General features: G+C 38.6%; 1 protein-coding gene across 3 annotated transcripts in view; it reads right to left on the bottom strand.

Moving 5' to 3' along the window:
- LOC148675440 (4-galactosyl-N-acetylglucosaminide 3-alpha-L-fucosyltransferase 9-like) overlaps positions 1–16,547 on the bottom strand; it is a 39,626-nt gene extending 23,079 nt beyond the window's left edge. For all 3 annotated transcript variants that reach the window (XM_088626781.1, XM_088626783.1, XM_088626782.1), the window contains exon 1: positions 16,135–16,547. The gene's annotated coding sequence lies outside the window, so the exon portion shown is untranslated. The remainder of the gene's footprint in view (positions 1–16,134) is intronic.
- Positions 16,548–22,535: the final 5,988 nt, after the last annotated feature.

Below are 22,535 nucleotides of genomic sequence, written 5' to 3'. Positions count from 1 at the left end.
AAGTGCAGGTTTTGTGGTTAGACAAGAAAAAAATGTAACTTTGAAATGCAAATATAAAGTCTTACATACATCTGGAGCATTCTCAACATACTGTAGCACATCACATAGCTAGCACCATCCCAGGTGTCAAGTATGGCGGTGGAAACATCATTATATGTGGCGATAATAGCTAGGGACCTATCTAGGGGAGGCACAATTACAAAGAAGCAAAGAAGATGGACTAAAATACTTTTAACCCATCTGAGCAGCAGGTTAATGATGCACAAGTCACAGATGTATTTTGGCCAGCAGTCATATCACCCTGCAACACACAACTGGAAACCCACTGAAGCTCAGCAGGTGTGAGCCTGGTCACTACCTGAATGGGAGATCTCCTGGGAAAGAGGTGTTACTGGGGCTAGTAGGGGGTGCTCATCCTGCAGCCTGTGTGGGTCCTAATGCCCCAATATAGTGATGGAGACACTATACTGTAAAAACGGGCACACGCTATGGCTGCTGTTTCATCATCCAGGTGGGGGCTGGTAGTGGAGGTTAATCCCCATTACCTGTAAAGCACTTTGATTGGAGCCTCCAGAAAAGTGCAATATAAGTGTAAGGAATTATTATTATTTCAGGGTGTCTTGTCCTGTACAGAATCCATAAAAAAGATCTTCCTTTTCTTGTGGCTTTTAAAAACATTTTATTTTCAACACACGTAAGCAGCCACCATAATGTCTGCTCCTTCATCAGGTCTAGAAGCTAGCTTTTGCTAAGAAAGACACATTCCAAAGCACCATTTTAGAAGAGCCCTCTTCCTTCTCATTGATTCATTAGTTTGCTCCCTGCATCTGTGCTCCTTTGTCTAGCATGTGTTTTGGGCAATTTTGACTGGGTAATTCCATTCTTACCTCAGCATTCACACAATCTTTAGTTTGTTATTGGACAGCCCAATCAAGCTTTCTAAAATGACTGAAGAAGCACTCTGTCCACTTTGACTATGAGCTTACATTGCCTAACTTTAACCAAGGCCAACAACGGAGGCAGTCTGCAGCTCGACTCCCCATCAGTCACTGCACACTCCCATACCAGTGATTAAATAATAATTGCTGCTTATGGTAATTAAAAGCCCTGTTGCATTGTTCAGCTTGTTGTGTTTTTGTTTGCTCCGGCAGAGGTCTTCCCTCTGATTTAATTTGTACTTTCTTTCTAAAATTCAACGTTTCCAAGGGAGCCTTCAAAACAATGACCTGTCATGACAGCATACCTCTCAAGGCAGTACCCCCAAATTTAAAAATGCTACAATTAAATATTCAGCAACAAACATAAACTGGATTTCACTATTAAATCCCCAAATCTCTAATCACCTACTCTATGCATATGAATTTACAGATCTCAGTCCGTATTATAATTCCTCTAGCAAACACGCATCTCTCCAATAACAGCATGTCCTATTTTCAATGGTGCTCCGTCATAACAAAGGGGAGGCAGACTGCGGCCTGGGGGAACTAAAAAGCCACTATCTCACTCATGTTAAAAAGACGCAATTCATCCAGTAAGAAGCCATTTTTAGAGACACAGGGCTAGGGGGCAGAAGTGTGGAGTCTGTGTGAAATAGATAGACAGCTAACTGGAGAAAGCCAAAAGGCTTTCTCTCCCTTGCTTTACAAAAAGTGATGAGCAATCTTCCTGCTCATGTGTTGGTTGTTATAGAATAAAATCTGGGTGAAGTGCATTTTCCTGACAACCTTATCACTGAGCACCTGATGTCGTCATTTAGGACTGTCTCCCATTTTTGCTCTTAATATGTTGCTTACACATTGTTCTTAATATATTTTTGCTTCTGTGAATATTAGGTTTGGGCAGTTGGACAGGATTGAGCGAAGACTGGATAGTGAAGTGTAGGTGAAACACGGAGAAAAACCTGCTTGACTCACAGTGCAGTAGGACAGGGACTTGAAGCACAAGGCCAAAGCTACACTGGACTGGTCTGAGAAGGAGAGAGTGAATATTCTTGAGTGGCCCCAGTCAAAGTACTGATTTGAATACGATCAAAAATGAATGGCAAAGCCTGATGATTGCTTACCTGCTATCCAGAAAAAAAACACATCTAAACCAAAGCAATTCTACTAGGGAGAATAAAAACATATATCATCCAACCGGGTGGCACAGTGGCGCAGGGGTTAGCATTGTGGCCTTGCAGCGCTGGGACCCTGGGTTCAATTGAATGCAGACAAGTGTGGGGTTTTTGTGTTCTGGTAGTAAAAACATAACATAAACATAAACATTGGGAGTTAAAAGAGACTACTTTGGAAAAATACTTGGGTGTTTATATTGACAAAGATAATGTGGGGAAGAAATACTGTAAAAAGGTAATCAACGTGTAAGACTATATCGTAAAAAGTGAGAATTTAAATCCAAGGATGTTACGTGAACATTTTACAATGCACTGAATAGGGTTTCATTCATACTGCTGCTCTAAAATCAACCCGGGACTTTAAATAATGTCCTACATTGACAGAAGGAGAGAACTAGACCTTTATGGTCCTGAATAGAAAATTTATGAGGGGACCTAATACAACTACTCAAAATCCTCGAAAGCACTAACAAAATCCTCAAACTGGACTTCTCCGACATTAACAGTCAAACAGGAACCGGAGGGTGGCGGAAGTATGGAACTCGCTGCTCAGCCGTGTTTCTGCACTTAAGAAACGGCAGGAAGAGATTCTGGGATCGATTAGTCACTACTAGCAACCGAACAAGCTAGAAGGACCGAATAGCCCCCTCTCATTTGTAACTTTACGGGCTCAAGGGAATCATACTGAACCAGGTAATTGCACACAGATAAAAAACAATGCCTATTATGTGGGAGAAAAAAAATAGTTTTCAGACAGTAATGGCGTTATTGGAGCACTCCTGTACAAACACTTTATTACTGGGGATAGTCAACACATGTTCCACAGAGGGAGGAATGTTAACTTACAACTCACCCAGAAGAACCCATAAAATGTGCTAAAATATGTACTCCTTTGTGTAACTAGATTTTCAGAAAGCCTTTGACAAACATAATAGCCCACTTGAGATCTAGTAACTCAAATTTGTGAGTGGGAAAGTTTTTTTTTTTCACTGTTTGACTCAAACTTTGAGAGACATGGCTTCACATACGCAATTACTCACCTTCTCCACCATTCACTTGTGAGACCTATGACGAGAAGGTGGTGAAACATTTAACTACAACCTCTTCCTGAAATATGACTTCTGTAAATTTGACTCCTTTTATTAGAAGAGCTGCTGTGGGTCCCGTAATAAGCTCTTTAACTTTCTAGTTAAAGGAAGTTTGCGTTACATTGAATACATACAGTAAAGAATAAGTAGTGCAGCATGTTCCTTCCATTGATGAAAAGTGCAGAGTTAAGTGTGACACAGTCATCACCAGCAAACACCACCACGGCTCTATTTTACATACAGGACACTATCAGTCCAACTCTACATGTCATCTACATGCAATCATTCAATAAGGCACCTAAGTGATTTCATGGTTTTGATTATTTACTGTGTATTTTATTATGTGTTTGGTTACGGAACAACACAATGTAGTGTAATGAAATGTACAGTATTTTAAATTCCTTAAAAGATAATCCCTTCCTAACATTTGATTTATTTTCTGCGTTGTGTTTTTTTAACGGTATGCTATATTTGTTGTTTAATCATTCTAGGTAAAGGCTTTAGAATATTTTTCGGTATTTATTGTCAATCCCTATTTCATTTCTTTCTTCCTTTATTAAGAGGAGAAATGTCCTTCCTCTCTTTACCTCATGGACTAGCTCCTCCTGCTTGCTGTCTCTAGCTCTGTACCCTCCTCTACATGCGCTTCTTATCCAATGAAGGACAACAAACCCTGTTGAGCCTGCAGTTCTGCTCTCTTCACCTCCAGACACAGCTAGGGTAAATAAGGGAGGAAAGCTGCAGTCTCATGAATGGTGATATTCTATATGGACTCATGCAAAAGCTGAGAAAGGGACGCTTTTGATGTAAAGACAAGAGCCCTTCTGAAATCCTGAGAGTGGATATATTGTAAATTCACCATCACACCATTGTACTTGGCACTTAAATGAGTAATGAAGCCAATATCAAGCCAAGGCTGAAAGAAAAGGTTATATTCTGAGTACAACCTTCAAACCTTATTCAACAGGTCTAAACCTGTTGTCATGGCAATAGAACTCAAAAGTGATTTTTTTTTCAAGATAAATTTGTTTGCATTTTCCCAGCTTTTCATTATTTGCACTAACACATTAGGAAATTGCAATCTTTTATCTTTAAAGAGTGTGAGCTTCAGATTTTCTAGATTATGATGTGATTTGGCTCAAATCACTCCCCAGACTTCACCAGAGCAATACTCATCCTAAAATTAGATTTAAAATATCGTAAAATGTCACAACATTTATAAAAATGCATTGTATGACCTAGAAAGTTTCACCTTCCCTTTTCACCTTTAAAATGCACAAACAGCATACTGTATGTGAACAAATTGTTTTTAATTTTAAGGGGTGTTTTTTCAAATTGAGGTCAGTAAATTATGTCTTTCTGGTACACATGATTTGTGTAGCACTGCTACTATAGAGCAATATAACTAAATCAGCAAAGGCTGAGCATTCCTTCAATCATCCCAGTCTTCATGTATCACATCTTAGTTTTATTACATAATCCAGTTAACCTGAATGCCTACCATTTGCACTGATAACTGCAATTCATCTGTGCCTCAGCAGGCACAGATGCACAAAACGATCACTTTGGTGTGGAACATCTGTTGAATGTCATTCTATACTGTACGTTGTCCAGAGTCTATACAGTAAGTCTCTGTGGTTGGTTCACTAGGGATAGAGAAGATAGTGATCCATCTGATTTCACATGTGTTTGATCTGAGAAAAACTGTTGGTGCTGAAAAAGCCATCGAGGGGCAAGTGATTGGGTGTGATGGTTATTATCCTGCTGTAAACAACACAGGACCTGTGCCATGAACATGCATGAGGGAATGATGAAGGGCGTGAGAACACTGCCCCCCTGGTAGGTTGTAACGAAGTTGGTTACAAACTGTGCTCTTTAAACGGTCATTTCAGAACAACCCCCACACCTGTCCCTCTCTTCATTGCAGACTTGTGAAACAAGAGGCTTGCCACACTGTAACAAGCTTGTGGCTTGGAATATTCCATTTCGAAGCATGTCCAGGGCTCATCATTGGATAACTGTAGTGTCACTGAATTCTTGGCTGCTTGATGTTGTGACTTCTTAAATGATGTTCCCATATGTTCCAATGAATACATTTTGATTCCAAACAATAACTGGATCAGCTCACATCACTCCTCAGACTTTAGGACAGGCTACTGTCTATTCTGTATTTCTAGAGCAGCGGCCCCATCTGCAGTGGGGCTCTAGCTGGAGGTCACCTGTCAATAATGCACAGATGACCAAACCTGCTGGTTGGGGAATAACATTAAAACTAATTGGTCAACACCAATCACCAACCACGATTACAGGAGTTGAAATGAAACTGTGTCTACTCTCAGCTCAGCTCTCTTTCTCACTTATGACCTAACATGGTTTTAACCATGACAACCTTATCAACCATGTGACTGCAGCCACTGTTGTCTGAACGTCCAGAAACACCAGGCTGAAAGTCTGTGAGAGCAGAATTCACACTTTTCTGCATCAAGAGAAACTTTGTGACTCAATAACCGATTGTAATTATGCCTGATCAACAAAAAAAATACAGTTGGACTTTTGTCGACAACCCTGAATCTAGATGTTCAGTAGCAGTTATGGAACAACCTGAGTTTTTCCCCACTGCCATCTCATGCTGGACTGAACCTAAGTGAAACTTCGTAAACAAAGTGTTGGACAGCCACTTAAGACGATCGAAGTGCAATCCTCTCCTCTTAACTCTAATCCTATTTCCTTTGGAGCCAAGCCAGCAGAATAAGACTTGGCAGCTGTGATGACTCCAGTTCAGTTCCATATCTCCAGGACTTTCCAACTCTCCATGGAACAGCCTGAACAGTGAATGTTGCTATGGATGAGTAATACATTCAACGTTCACATCAGAAATCTTAAGAATTAAACACATTTGATAAAGTTTAGTTCATGTCAGTAACTCAATATTGATTTGTTTTTGAGAACATGAATGCTAATTCATTACATGAGACTAATTTAAATTATGAATGAGTGTAACAACCAATGTATAGTATGTTAACCCTGATGCATTTAATTAATTAATTTCTTTTTAATCCCTGGGTGAAAGATCCGCCATTTCTGTCAAAGCAGAATGACTCACATATAAAATGGCTTGTTAGTTTGCACTGAATATTTTGTCATTGTATTAATAAATTCTATGGTGTTTATAGAGGCCATGTGTCACGCTCGTAAACGCCTCCTCTTAAGGAGGCTCCGGCCCTTCCTTGTTCTGTACTCATCACCTGCACCTGCCTCCGGTTCCTGCCCACCGTCCTATAAAAGCCTGGCGTTCCTGCCAATCGGGGCTCAGCTTTGGAAGATGGACGCCCGGAAGCCCGCCTACCCGCGAGTCCAGGAGCGACTCAGCAGCATTGGCTTCTACGGCGTCCTGCCCTTCTGGGTCCAGGACTGGAGCGTCTGGTCCCGTTACCCCCTTTAATTCCCCCGACCCTCCGCCAGATCCCGCTCCGGCTTTTAACTCTGTTTGTCTGTCAGGATGGATTACCCGGTCTCGGACTTTTGCTACACTCATGGATTTGCCTCGGACTCCCTTGGACTGTTTGCCTTGGCCACACCTCCCCGAACACCCCCGAGCATGATGACCTGACCTGCAAAGTTCTGATTTAACACATACGCTTTCTTTTTGTTGCAATAAAGATAATTTTATTCTCAAAAAACTAGCTTTACAACTATGTAACCTCACTATTTCAACCTCTTTGCTATCTTTGGCTGTTTTCCAGATTGCTACTTGTTCATTAATACTGCACATGCAATTTGACTCGTCAGCCTGCCAACTTCCACATTTTAGAATATATAAAATTGATGTGGAGTTATACTGAAATACCAGAGGGATTGTTTGCAGGCCCTGAGCTCCATGAACCATCCGTGCTGCTTTGCAGAACAACCCGAGTAATTCCTTTGGCAAACAGATGCTATTTTTTGTTACATGTTCTTTGTGATGCTACAGTATATAGTATTAAGGCTCCACTAATAAATTGAATGTGTGAAGATTATGGTAAAATAATTTGCTGAACACACAGCGAAGGAAAATTAATATGAAGTTTTACACAATCAAAAAATTTAAGAAATTTAAAACTGTAGTTTCTTAATAAATCTCTAACAATGAGTTTACATTTTTAACACATTGCCAAGGTAAATTTAACTATAATGTATTGCAATTAAACAATTTATTGAACACTTAAACTGTAATCTATTACATTTATAAACAAAAAATATAGATCTGATTAATGCTTAGTCATTACAGCTTTTTAAAAATCCAGTGACCACGTTACACCTAACTATGAAATACTGTAACTTGTTTTTTAAGGTTTGCATTTATAAAAACAGTATAAATTATGTGTTGTTTTTATAGATGATTAAATTAATAAAGTAAATAAAGGTACTATTACTATTTAAATAATAATAAAAATATTTCTTATTTAAAGCAACTGAATGCCAACTATGCAAAAGATGTAAACTGCTTTATGGGACATGTAGCTAAAAAGCTCAGTAAGCTTAGTACTGTACTGTATGCCACATTTACAGCACAAAAGAAAAAGAACACTATGAAGCTGTTGCCTTTCAAAATCAGTGCATTCCACTGTGATTAAAAGTCAAATGAATTGAGCAATACATACAGTATGAATACATCCAGAGGAGGCTGAACATTAATGTACTGAAAATGCAGAGGGCAAAATGTAACAGCTGGGTTCCCTGCCACCTTATTCCCACCCTATCTATGTGCACTGTTGCTTTGCATTGTGTATGCTAGATATTATTTCATATATGTATACTTCCAAATAAATTAATATCTTGTATATCTATGCTATTTTCTGCACATGTAGGACAAATTAAATGAAAGCAATTCCAAGACCTTGGAATACTATCATCCCAGAGAAACTAGTCAAGAAACAGTGCACTGGGTCTCAACACCACCCTATACAACTGGATTCGGGACTTTCTGACAGGCAGACCTCAGGCTGTCAGGCTTGGAAACCACACCTCTGGCACACTAACTCTGAACACTGGGGTCCCACAGGGGTGTGTGCTTAGTCCATTTCTCTACTCCCTCTATACCCACGACTGTAAGGCCAAACACAACACCAACTCCATCATCAAGTTTGCCGATGACACCACAGTTGTAGGTCTGATCACAGACAATGATGAGAGGGCCTACAGGGAGGAGGTCAATCTCCTTACAACATGGTGTGATGACAACAACCTCACCCTTAACGTCAGCAAAACCAAGGAGCTGATCGTTGATTTCAGGAAACTGCAAACCGGACATGCCCCTATCCACATCAACGGGACTGAAGTGGAAAGGGTCAGTAACTTTAAATTCCTTGGTGTTCATATCACCGAGGACCTCACATGGTCTCTCAACACCACCTGTCTGATCAAGAAAGCGCAACAGTGCCTGTACTTCCTAAGACGGTTGAAGAAGGCTAAGATATGTCCCCAGATCATCACTAACTTTTACAGATGCACTACAGAAAGCACACTGACAGGCTGCATCACAGTGTGGTATGGCAACTGCAGTGCTGCTGACCGCAAAGCCCTACAGCGGGTGGTGAAAACTGCCCAGTCCATCACTGGGGTTACCCTCCCATCTATCCAGGACATTTATGACAGACAATCCTTGAGGAAAGCTCTAAGCATAATCAAAGACCCCACACACCCCAGCTACAGACTTTATGATCTGCTACCATCTGGAAAACGGTACCGGAGCATTCAGGCCCGGACTACCAGACTCAGAGACAGTTTTTACCCCCACACTATCAAACGGTTAAATTCCCAGCCTCTCTCACTCTCACTCTCACCTCACCTCTCACCTATGATCTGAACCTCACAGTGCCCTCTTCCTTTCTTTCTTACCAAAAACCCAAACACACACTGAAAATCTACCTCTACCATACATGTCAAAAGCTCACTCCCCATAATTTCTATCCCTTTATTTTATTCTGTTGATGCATATTTTTGCACATAACCTGTTACCTTTTTGTTGTTTTGCACATTGCCTGTTGTTGTTTTTTTTGCACATCGTCTGTTATTGTTTTTTGCACACTGCCTGTTGTCTCTGTCTTTCTTTTGCTACACAATTGTATTGTTGTTGTTGTTGTTGTTGTTTTTTTTCTCTTTGCACTACTTATGTCCGAGAGCTAGCTAAATAGCATTTCGTTATACCATATACCATGTATATGAGTGTAATGACAATAAACTTGAAACTTGAAACTTGAAAATACTAACAGCAGAATCCAATCTGCGGTTTTCTCAGGCACCCTGTCTGTGGTTATAGAGGTGAAAAACAGGCTTCACCTTTCTCAGATACTGGAAACCTTTCCGTGGCAAAACCTATCAAAACAGATTACAAATGAATAAACTGGATGCCTGTCGCCTAAAGGCAATGACTTATAGGCAATCTCAAAAACACTTAAACTAGAAGCAAACAGGGTGAAATCATAGAAATCAGCAAAAGAGATGCATGGGGATTTAGCCAAAAAGACAGCCTAAGGGGAAAAACTAAATGTCAAAGGATAAGGTAATTAAGCACTAATACCTAAATGCCAGGAGCTTTGGGAAAAACAAGCAAGATACACACTTGCCAGGAACTGCACTAGCATGCAATCATAACAGATGTATATAATAAAGGGTGCAAAATGCACGAAAAAGAGAAGAGGCCACTTAATCCACGTAGCTTTTTTGATTGCTAGTAGATATCTACTAGCTAATTGCTAAGCTATTCAAAGATCTCTTCCAGCTATTTCTTATAAAAAGCCAAGGCATCAGTTTTAACAACAAGTCTGGGTAGTTTATAACATTTTTTTATATCCTGTATAGCATCCCAGAGTGCAGAAAAGAAGTGTAAAAAAACAGCAAATGACAAAATAAGCATATAAGGAGCATGAGCAGTTTGAGATGCAGCAGAAGATACACAGTCATTAGAAAGTGGAGCAGACACAGACACTAATTAAATAAAAGCCTTTCTGCAAAGAAAGGTTTTGAATCTAGATTCAAATGCACTCAGGGTCTCTGATATCCTTGGGGATAGAATGCCAGAGCTTTGGGGCGAAGCAGGAGAAGGCTCTGTCGCCCATCGAATGTACACGAGCTGGAGACACATACATTAAAGAAGACCAGAGTCAGACGAATGAAAGTTCAAAAGTGAGGTGGGGAGCAGACAGATAATAAATTGGACAGGGGCCAACTCATGTAGGGCCTTAATGGTGAACATGAGGATTTTGAAAGTCAACTTGAAACTTGATAGGAAGCCGGTGCAAAAACTCCAAACTCCAAGACAGGTGTAAGGTGATCGCTTTAACGTGAACTGGTCAGAATTCTGGCTGCCAAATTCTGAACATATTGTAGTTTCTGTTACAGTCAAAGATAACATACAGTAGGGCGTAATGTGTCAATATTTCTGAGGTTGAGGAATGTTTTAACAATACTCACGATGGTCAAAAGCCAAACCAGGGTCAAACATTACCCCTACATTCTTCAATTTTGATAGAAATTCAAGTACTGTGCCATCCACACATATGGTTGCTGCACTGGCTTTATGTACAGTATGTGATGGTAGGTGCCAAGTAGCATGATCTCAGTCTTGTTGCAGTTTAAGTTGAATAATTATGATGAAATTTCAATCACAGAGGCACGGCTAACAGAGAGCCTTGGTGAGTAATGCAACCAGTGATATACAGCATTCTAGAAATGCAGAGAAAAAGACAAAGGAGGGAGTATAGCACTATACAGTACATCATAAAACAGGCACAAGAACTAAACCTAGACAAGGTTTTCCAACGGTAGTCCTCAGGGTCCAGAAACCAGCCTTTTTTATGTTTTCTTAAATTCTAAACGGTCCTACTCCTGGAATAAGTATTACAGCGACCCAATTAATGTGTAACTGTATTCATCTATCACATCTAAAAAAAAATAACAATTTAAAGAGACACTGAAAATATGGGTTACAGACAGAAAGGCCCAGAGTTTGGAACACCTGATTAATCAGAATCTCAAATGGTTTCAGAACCTATGGGGATTATAGACATAAAAAACAGGTGTTATGCTACAGAGCACCAAATCCAGATGATCTATTACAATACATTGTCATTACAATTATAATAAGGAATCAGAACATATCTGTAAAGAAAGAATTGGCTATGAAGGGAAATGTCACAAAGAGGTTCAGAAAAAAAGCAATAGGGACATCAGCAGCTGAAACTGAAATGGCAAACACAGGTAACAACTTCTTTCTCACTCAGTGTGTCAGAGCACCTAGGAGAGTGGAGGTCCTCATCAATGTGATTTAACATTTTCAAACATTCAAGGCAGAGGAGGGAAAACAGGGGTGGGAGAACAATAAAGCAATTGTGACAATAATTTGACATGTTTTGAAGTATATTTATAAACTGTACAGAGTCCAAAACAAAAGTTTTCAATTTAATGACAGCAGAGTCTGAAGGAAAGAGACACATTATAAAACAAGCAGAAAGGGACAAGTTAGTAAGGAATCTGGCAGTGAATGTAGGGCAGCATTTAAAAAAAATATTCTGCTTGAAACAAGTTGGTAACAAAAACAAGCAAATCAAATAAGAAAATGCCAAGACCCAAATGGCTTAATAAATTAAGGAGAAAGACAGTCCTTTATAAAATGACTAAAAAGAACAGGATGCATTAGAAGATGTTTACAGGATACATTAGAAGGAGGGAGACCAAAATAAGTGCTACAATGCAGAATAAAATAAACAACAAAAGGTCTCAATATTATAACAGAGGAACAGAAAAGAATTAATGTAGTGTTCCTTAGAAGTAATCATAGTAATGGATATATAGTACAGCATCTAATAAGGTATATTTCGAATGTTAGAGGAGTTTTTTTCCATGTAAATTATTGATTCTTAAATAGAAGAGAGAATATATTCAAGGTAATGCATATAATTTTATTGAAAACTGGTTAAGAGAAAATGGAGAGTACAGGGAAACTATAAATGCTAAAATTGATTTGAAGTAATCAGACGAGTACCACAGGGATTTATATTGTATTGGGACAGTTAGGTCTGAAGTGGGATTTTCACAAGGAACTCCCAAAATAATATTAATAACAATACTACAATAACTAATACTAATCCATCCATTTTCTAATCACGTCTTCAAATTCAGGGTTGAGGAGGAGCCAGCGCTGGTCACGGAAAGCAACAGGCAGAAGTTAGGGTACACCCTGGACACAATGCCAGTCCATTCCAGGGCACAGACACAGACACAGACACACACGGACACTCACAACTAGGGCCAACTTCCCAGAAGCCAATTAACCTTCTGTGTTGACTGGCTAGTATGTTTCTGGACTGTGGGAATAAACCAGAGCACCCGGAGGAAACCCATGTGAACACCGGGAGAACGTGCAAACTCCAGTGCTGCAAGGCAACAATGCTTAACTACTACTTCTACTGCTACTACTACTTTATTACTAATAATAATACAATAAATTCACTTCTACCTAATTGACTCAAATAAACCGACAGTGTCAACTTCTTTATTCTCACTGAGGAAAAGTACTGGGACAACTGACTGATACAGTAGGTATCTCTTGTTGGTGAGGTGTCTCAGGAAGACAGGAAGGAGCTGATTACATCCTATCAACCTGTTTTGTTTTCTCCTCAATGTTTGAAAACTGCACTCAAAAGTCAAAATGAAAATCAAAGAATATTCTATTTAAGAAAAGCAGGTCATTTTGAAGATGAAAGAAAATAAGAAGTAAGTCATAGCACAGAAGCCAGGCATACTAACATCAACATAAAATCCACAGTTCTCAAAAGACTGAGATTAGCAAGATTACAAATGTTACACCTCGAGAAGTAAATCTCTCATCAGCACCATGAACAGAAAAGACAGATGAGAATTTACTCAGAAGTGCGAAGGTAAGGCCAGGTGAGTTTTGGAACAAGGTTTTATAGGCAGATGTACCCAAGATAAAACTTTAACAAAATAATGAAAAGGTTAACATGTGGAAAAAAGACAGAAACTGCAGATGCTCCAAAAATCGCTACTTCATTTGTGAAGCATAGTGGAGGTCATGCCATACCTGGCTGCCTCTAGAACTGCTTCATTGGATCTTTAATATTGATGCAACTAATATTGGTTGCAGCAGAGTTAATTCACTTGTAGAACCATATTCTCTATTATGTAGAAGAAAAAGCTTCCATTTTTATTGGATGGTGCACTATGCAACATAACAATGATCCAAAACATACAGCTAATGCATCCAAGGAGTTCATCAGGAGGAACAAATGGAACATCTTACACTGGCCAAGTCAATCTCTGGATTTAAATCCAGATTTATTTTACAGGCAGAAACTCTGTGGCAGCAAAAATGTGGTAAAATAAGGCATTTCATATGATTGTACAAAAAGTTTGTTTGGGTCAATTAGTCACAGACTAAAAGAGATATGCAACCAAATATTGGCTTTAGGCTGAAAAGTGAATGTGCCCCAATACTCTCTTGAAATCACTAGGAAGAACATCAAGTATGTTCTATGTTCAAAAGTGATCAGATGTATGCATGGAATTACCTTAAATTAAAATATAATGTATATTTAAATGTATTTATCACTCATATTAACTTCATGATTACATATACAAATTGTTAATTACAAAAGTAAGTTTTGAGTTAGCTATCCCAATATTTTTTTTGAGGACAGTGTATGGAAGCAGGGCTCAATAGTCAAAGTGTCTTTTTTCTGATTTTCAGTGTGGAATTAACCTCAACTTATTCTTTGTAGCTTGCATGACTCTGCTCTCCACTCCAACCTAAATATATAGGATTATTCTCCCCAAATACTGCCTTATTTTTTTTAAACAAAGATGCTTTTATACTTATTTTTTTCCAAGCCAAAATAGAATAATGCTTCAGATACTGACACAAGCTAGTTGGAGAATAGGGTGGTATTAAGGTTTCACAACAAACATTAAGAATGAAAAGAGTGAGATGGAAGACTGGCTGGGTTACTAAAAAGAATTCCCTCATCACCACAGTAATGTAGTCAACAACAATAAAAGATTATCTATAGCTTTTTAAATAATACCTCCAGACGGAAGGAGCTTTCTTCCCAGAAAGATATCTTCACTTCAGTTAAGCCGCAGTCTATTTCTGTTGAGCTCAGAAATAAAATGATGAATAAGAAGAAAACCAAGAGAAGACTTTACAGAGGAGTGTCTGCACTAGACTGTGAAAAATGGAGCAGTCAAACAATAAAGTTGGGGCAGCCTCACGCTGTTGAATACAACTGATGATGTGTGTTTGGGACAGCTAAGAGGTTGTGCATGTACATATACAAAACTAAATTTTAAACACAGATCTCATCATTAAAGTACATATAACATACAGGATATATTTGGTTAATTTATTCCAGGCACATATACTGTATATAACAAACCAATTTTCTTTGCAACATCTTTCACTCAATATATAAAACACTAGGTGAAAATACTGTATGCCATGGTACACATACTGTACTGTAAATTACGTATACAGTGTATAATTATAGCTGTTATCTTCGTGTTGTTTTAATTTTTATCTGGTCAAATATTTTTTGGTTCTTCTATCACTCTCTGAAACATCTAATTATCTTTTATTAATAGGTCTTTTTATATCTATAGGAGTATACAGTAAATTAAAGAACCTCTTTATGCAGTAGCGTCATATCTCGATATAAGGATTGTGTGTGTAACTCTATTTGATGGTACATTGTGAAAAAATACCAAGACAATTTCAGAATGTTGTTGACGATATACAGTATAGTAATGTACTATATATGATATTGAGCTTATTATTTCACGTGAGACAAAGCAATAAAGACAAGACATTAGGAACGAAGACATCTCGTAATATTAAGGTAATATTAAGATAAGATAATGCTTAAACGTGATATTTAATCTAAATATTAGTGATGTTTAATCTAATACCAGTAAGATTGATAAATACTGTAGGTACTGAGATGTCTTTGAACACGTTGTGCAGTCGCAAAAAAAAAAACACACCACGTCAAGTTCTGAACGAAGCATAGTGGTATTGACATCAAAATTAAACATGCTATTAAAGACAGAATAACTCCAATATCGTATTCTAGAAATGTTTCGTTTTCTCTGTGGCAAATTATTTTACAATACATCTTCTGCGGTGGTATGCCAAATAGTCTCCGCACCGTGAACACTACCTGATCTCATACAAAATGACATCAGCGGTCGTGTCTAACCCCTTGGCAAAAAGCCAGCAACCTGTCCACTTCTTTGATATTTGTAAAATCTTTGAGTCACACTAATTATTCTTTAATTCGAGCATCACGTAATGATTTGAAGTAACACCGTGTTTATATCCTATTTCGAAACATTTTAAAAGATCACGATAGTGTTTTATTTTACAGCCAACGTGCAACAGAAACGTGGAAAGGACCCACGTACGTCTATTTGGTAGTGAGAAGACAACTGAAGACAAATTTTCGTTGGGGACTAAGGTCATTTCTGGTATTTCGTGGTGGCCTTTTTAAATAACGTTTTAAATTCACGAATAGCCCATGCCGATTATTTTATATTTAAACATTTCGTTGTATACAGGTATTGTCCATAATAAGAATAATTGGTCGTCTATAACATTTTTACACTTGCATCACCCGGCATAGATATACAGTAACTGCCTTATGCTCCTCCAACTCAGTTTCTCAGAAACAGTCGCATTCAATGAATAATAAATCAGGCGAATTACAACAAAGGGCATTTTCATGCATGGTGAAGCACAGTCTTCTAAATGCAAAATGCACCTGAAGAAAACGCTTAATTTCTCGTAATCCGTATTCTAATTTAACAAAACCAGGTGAAGGTAAGGCACTGCAGGGTAGTGCTATTGTGTGGTAACATTAAATAACAAGTCCAGTAACTCACCGTCCTGTGGTAGGACTGACATCAAATAAAACAGATCCGTATCTTTTATCTTTGTAGAGAGAAATCGTTCCGATAAACCCGAGATGGCCATCCATTCCGAATCTCGTTCGTTTCTGCGTGGCGTGAAAATGTTTTCGATGATGGTAATGTTTTCTTTCTGCAGCTGATTTTAAAAGAGATTCGGCTGATCCGAGACCCATAGTATTGCTGCAGTGTACACGTTGTGCGGGAAGTGGCGTCTTGTCACTTTCACTTAAATGGCATTGAAACAGAACAATCTCAATGAGAAGCCGACATGCTGCGATGGAGAATTTCGAAGAGCTTAAACACACGAGGAGCACGCATCGTTTTAAAGGAACATTCTGCCTTTAAGCGGCAATGGTTAAGCCTGTTAAAGGAAAAGGTGTTGAGCACTACAGTACATCTCAGTTGTGTGTACAAGATAACATGCGGGGGAGAGGGTTGCCTTATCGAGTCGCTGGAATGCTATTCCGTGCTGTTTTTATAACATGATATCTGATTGTATTTTTTTAAGTTTTGATTAGATAGTTATAAACTGAAATTGCATTTACTGTATATCTCATATTTCACGTAGGAAGTGGGACAGGTCTCCAGACAGGTAACATCTTTGGTAGTGTTCGTTTCTTCAAACAGTTTTTACACGCCTGAGTATGCAGTGAAACGATTACTGTATAGAAACAACCACATTTCTAATCTTAATAGTACATTTTATGTGTCATGTCAGTGTCTTTGATTCAGTGAAGGACAACTGTCAAATTGAGCATGGATGAAAAATATATATTTGATCTTAGCATTTTTCATAATATGTATTTTTTTAAACCCGATCAGCTGATTGGTCAGCGTAATAAAATACAACCCAGAATTTCATCTCTCAACATGTTACAGCAGTGGTGCTTTGGCTTGTTATACAAATATCATATAATAATCGAATTTGAAAATGGAAACTTTGTTCGGACCATTGCATTACAACGGTATTAATAACATCCCATTACTTTTTATTTAGATGACATGAGCTGCAGTTTATTTACAGCCTTGTATCAACTAAGTAGCAGAGAAACAAATTTGATGCTTCTGCTTATGCTAAACATCCTCATGGATGTTTTTCAGAACACATTGGTAGATACCTGGCATTGCTTTCAGAAATTTGCAATCACATTTTACCACATTGAGTAATCGTGTATAAGAAAAAAATAATAAATTCCAGACCTGGGGTGCCATTTACAAGGAGTTTGTGTGTTCTCTCTGAGTTCTCATGGCCTTCCTGCGGGTGCTCCAGTTTCCTCCCACAGTCCAAAAACATAGTGGAACTGTAGGCTAATTGGCCCTGGTGTGAATGTTTGCATGTCTGTGTCCGTTTGCCTTGGGATGAACTGACGTTCTGTCCAGGGTGTATCCTGCCTTGTGCCCATTGCTTGCTGGGATAGACTCTGGCTCCCCCACAACCCTGAATCGGTGTCACGATTGTAATCCCTCCCTCTTAAGGGTGCTCCGGCTCTTCCACAATTTAGTTGATTTCGTGCACTTGCTCCCTGTTCCAGCCTCCCTCCAAAAGCCAGACGCTCACTCTGTTCCGGGCTCTGCATTGGAACACAGATGCCCCGAGGCCCGTCTACCACCGAGTCACCCTACGTCCGTGGTTCGAGGGCATAGACCTCCTATCGGCGTCCCAAACCAGCCGAGTCTGGGACCTGGAGCGCCTGGTCCCGTTACCCTTTTTAATCTCCCCGACCCTTCACCGGATCCTGCTCCGGTTTTTAACTTTGTCGTGTTGTCATTTGGATTCCCTGGTTTTTGGACTTTTGGACTTTTTCCCCCTGGACTCCTTTGGATCTGTTCGCCTGGACCATGCCCCCCTGAGCACCAGTGCACACTCATCACGCCCCCCTGTTCGTCTACCAGCCCAGTTCCTCGTCTCATCCCCGTGTCTGTTCACTCCCTTCTGGATTCTGCTGTCTGCATAGGACCCTGAAAGACGCATCGTAACAATTGGATGAAGTGGTTAGAAAATGGATGGATAATAAATAAAGCATATTTGTGAAATACATGCTGCACGTACTGTATCATTATTTTTCAGTCCAATCCCTCTGCACATCCACTTCCCAAGGCTACAAAAGTCTTTGAATGAAAGTTGACTTTGGAATGAAATCATTGTTTTTTTTAACGGAATAAAAAGTTCCCTGGGCCATGTCTGCATGACAATTAGTGCTTTGCTATGAAGTTCCAGCCTTGGAGCTCTACTTTCTAAAAGGGCTCTAAATGAACAGCAGATCATATTATCTAAATAAAAAGTAATGGGATGTTATAAATTACAGAGGCATTGACAAAGTCAACCAAGTGGATTTCTTCAGTGAAGTTCTTGTGTGAAACACAAACCAGAGGACGAACAGTGAGTGGGTACGACATGGAAGTACAGTATGTGTCTTTATCCTATGGGTGGCGGAGTATGGAAAAAGATATCCAGTCACAGTATTGAAGCTGATGCCCTGGCTTCTTTGGAGGAATAACTGAATGGGATCCTGGAATAAATAAACTACTTCCAAACAATAGATATGCCAAATGGTTTCCTGTCATTTATAGCTTTTTTATGTTGATTACGCAGACTTAGGCAGATTAGGAAATCTTTTGGTGCTAGATCCACATTGTAACGTGGGTGGAGAAAAGCACTCCATTGTAGCCCTTATGGTGCTATGCACTGTCATGGTGCAGGATGGCACCAGCGATGAGTGTCACAATAGGACGTGTGCCTCTGTTTCATTTTGCAGATGTGTGAAGGTCATTGAAATAGTTCAATGATGTCACAATCCTCCCTACCCACATCCCCGCACAAACGCACCATTGTAAAACTGACTCATTTAGAAATCGGTTTCTTGTTCTGCTGTGTCCTTTACCCTCTGAAAAGTCCAAGGAAGCACAAAACTCCATTATATTTTTAAAGCCGTTATCCTTCTAATCCTTCTTGATTTTTCCTAACATGCTGTAATCATTACTTTCCTGACACTTGAACTTAACTTGGTAGCTCAATGGCATAAATGACTGCTTAGTGACGGAATTGTGTCTGTGCTTGAAATGAAGAGGAACAGAACACCAATTCCCTCGTTAAAAGTAGTGGAAATAAACATTCCCTTTGTTATAAGAAGCAGCCCCCTTTTAAAAAACCTCTCTCCACCCCAAATGGTGATTATTTCATAATCCATCATGGGACACATTTCTAGTTACCCTTCCCAGTCCTTCCCAGGAAAAATAAAAGCATTCAATGGATTTTGACTTATTTTGTAAGATCACCTATTTGTCACCTAACCTTTTTTAAAATAAAACAATCCCAGATCTCCTGAAGACTTTTGGCCTATCTCTATACTTCTCTTCTCTCCAAATCTGTTGAGCAAGCAGGTCACTATCAACTATTTACTCTCTTTCTCCATAATTTCTGAACACTTCTTTCTCGGCCAAACACAGTCCACAATTTCACTGAAACTGTTTTATTCTGTTACTACTGTAAGTCTTGCAATAATGCATGCCTTGTCGACTTCTCAGCTTTTGACAGTATTGACCAAGACATACTTCACATTTTTCTCTCTGAAGTTGATTTATAATTATATTTATATAATTGGTTTACTTTGTTCACTTCCTAACATTTTTGATTGTCCTCCCATGTTTCATGTTTTGAGTTTCTTTGATCTTGCTCTTCACTTTTCCCAGTGATCCTCAAGCATCAGTACTTGGATATCATCTTCATTCTCTGTGTTTCGGGGTCACATGTATCTGTTTCTGCATCTCCTACTCTCCCTTTTCCTTCTTAAAGCTCTGATAATTATCTTATAGTTAAATGATTAGTTATATAACTGTCTCAGAGATATCTCTTCAAATTCAGTCTGAATAAATTTTCTACTTCTCTTCCCTCTTCCAATCTCTCTATCGGTGTTTCCCTGTAATTCTCTAATCTATTCTCTATACCTTTACAAATCATCTTGGTATTTTCTTTGATCCAAAGCACTCCTGTGCCTCTGTACATCTTTTCCCCCAACATGAAAGGAGTCCCACGTATGTCTTAAGGATAAATCCTTTCCTTAAAGGGGAACTGCAGTCCCAATTTCTCAGACCGGTTATTAAATCTTGGTACAAAACAAATTCATTAATGATTTAGAAGAAATTTACAAATTTCAAATTGAGTACGAAATTTTGAACTTTGCGAAAGTACTGTAAGTTGCCATGTTTTCGTAAACGCACATTTGAGTTCCCACAAATTGCAATGTGATGCCCTTTCTGCTCACTAGTCACCACAATGACTAGTGTAATGTGATGTATGAGCAAATACTGTAAATACTGGTTGTGCAGCAGACGTTTCATTGCAGAAATGTTCCAACGTGATCTGCATGCATAGTTAACAAGTAAGTAGTTGTCAACAAAACTGTCTCAAGTTAAATTAAAAGAGGTTTAGTCACAATCCTGGTTTGTTGTAGAAGTTCAGGTAGGTACAGTAGCTGCGTCAGCATGCGTAGGCAGCAAAGGAACAAGTAATAGGTTTATTCCATGCTGAAAAAAAGAAGAAAGAAAACACAACGTTTCGGCTGTGGAGCCTTCAGGTGTGAGAAAGACAGGGCGGTAAGCAAAGGTAATGTAGCGGGAGTTACAGGGATTGGAGCTGTAAACTGAGACTTAAGCAATTGCAGATTGGGAGGCTACAAAATAAATATAATTGAAGATTTTAAATGGAAAAATAAATGGCATAAATTGCAAACCTTTTTTCAGAAATACACTGTCCTTTAAAACCCTTTAAAAAGAGTTGCAAAACATTTATTCAATATTCTACCATTCCTGTCAGTTGTGCAATAAATAGCAGGGTAATATGCCTAAAATAAATCTGATTCTTTTGATATTTTAATTCACACGTTCTGCAGCTCAAATCAGCTGAGGAATGCTGATAAAATCGATTCAGCGATAATTTCTGCTGCAACATCTGCTTAGCACTGTAATAACAAACCTATGAATTATGTCAGACCTCTTTATTTTATATAATAAAAATGTCTTCTGGAATGCTGATACTAGCTTTCTGTTCACACTGTTCACACTAGCATATGGAAAAGGTTATACAGTGCAAGGTGTAGAAAGAAGATGTCTATGATTCTCATGATAATATGACCACATCTGAAATCTGATATTAAGGCTTCCAGGTCTCATTGGTAATCACCAGTAATTCTAATTTTATTAACATTACCCAACTAATTCAGAATATATTCATTAAAAATATCCGAATTAGTGGAGCACAAGTATACAAGCCTTTTTAGAGTATACACTGCACACAGGTATAAAATAATCATAAAAGTTGTATTTGTTACTGTATAAACACTCTTGAAGTGTTGTCATACATGTATATCATAATTTTAGTACTTCAGTAAATATTCAGGTCTATATGTATGTTGTTGCTTTATATTGCTATAGAATAAAAATGCAATTAACGTTAATTTAGATATTATTTCAGTAGCCAGTGATGTTAGTTGATTTTGCAGGTAATGTAGTCTTTATTCTTTTATCTTTTATATTCACAGTTTTTAAAAGTGTGCTTAACTACATGGTCTACTAGATTATTTTATTTGGAACTCTGCCCATCATTTGAATGTTAAATCTTTTTTTGCACAGTATAGATGTGCACAGATGGGCATGGACATTTCTAGGTCACTCTCTGTTTCTTTAAGCAATTGGCCTGTTGAGTTCACTTAATATTTGATTTTAGCAATGCTTTAGCTACAAGGCAAGTCCTAAAACATTTTAATGAGCAGCTTACATGCTGACAAGAGTCTTATAACCTAAACATTTCAAAAGCATGTGAAATTACGTTATTTAATTTTAACAACACCTTTATCATAATTATGCAATATATGTACTTGTACAATGATATTGTAGCGTTTGCAGGTTCTTTTTCAGAACTAAAGAACAGTGGAGACGCGATTAACCAAGCACTGGCTTTATTTTACAACCACACCAAAACCAAACACAGGATCTACACACACATGAGGAGACTGACGAACACGTACACACATTTAGGGTGGTAATTACCTAACAACACACTCTACTTTTACAGGACTACACAGGGCACTAGAATTACTAGGACATTATTTACACAGGTAGGGTCAGCCGCTGGTCATCGTGCTGACCCTCAGACTCTTCCCGGCTACCACTCCCAGCATGCCCAGCGGTACTACGAGCGCCTAGGGGCGCTTCCTCCTCACCACCAGGCGAGGGCCTTACAATATATTGTATATATACTGTATTTGCATATTATTTTTGTTTCAAAATCTCTTCTTGATGCAGTTTTAGGAGTAAAATATTGGATAATTGGGATTGTAGAAATACAATTAATCTGACGTAATAAAAATCCATCGTGA

The sequence above is a fragment of the Lepisosteus platostomus genome, chromosome 3 (genome assembly GCF_059453375.1).
Source record: "Lepisosteus platostomus isolate fLepPlt1 chromosome 3, fLepPlt1.hap1, whole genome shotgun sequence".
Taxonomy (NCBI): domain Eukaryota; kingdom Metazoa; phylum Chordata; class Actinopteri; order Semionotiformes; family Lepisosteidae; genus Lepisosteus; species Lepisosteus platostomus.
The sequence above is the reverse complement of the archived record's forward strand: the minus strand, read 5'-3'. Positions and strand labels throughout refer to the sequence as shown.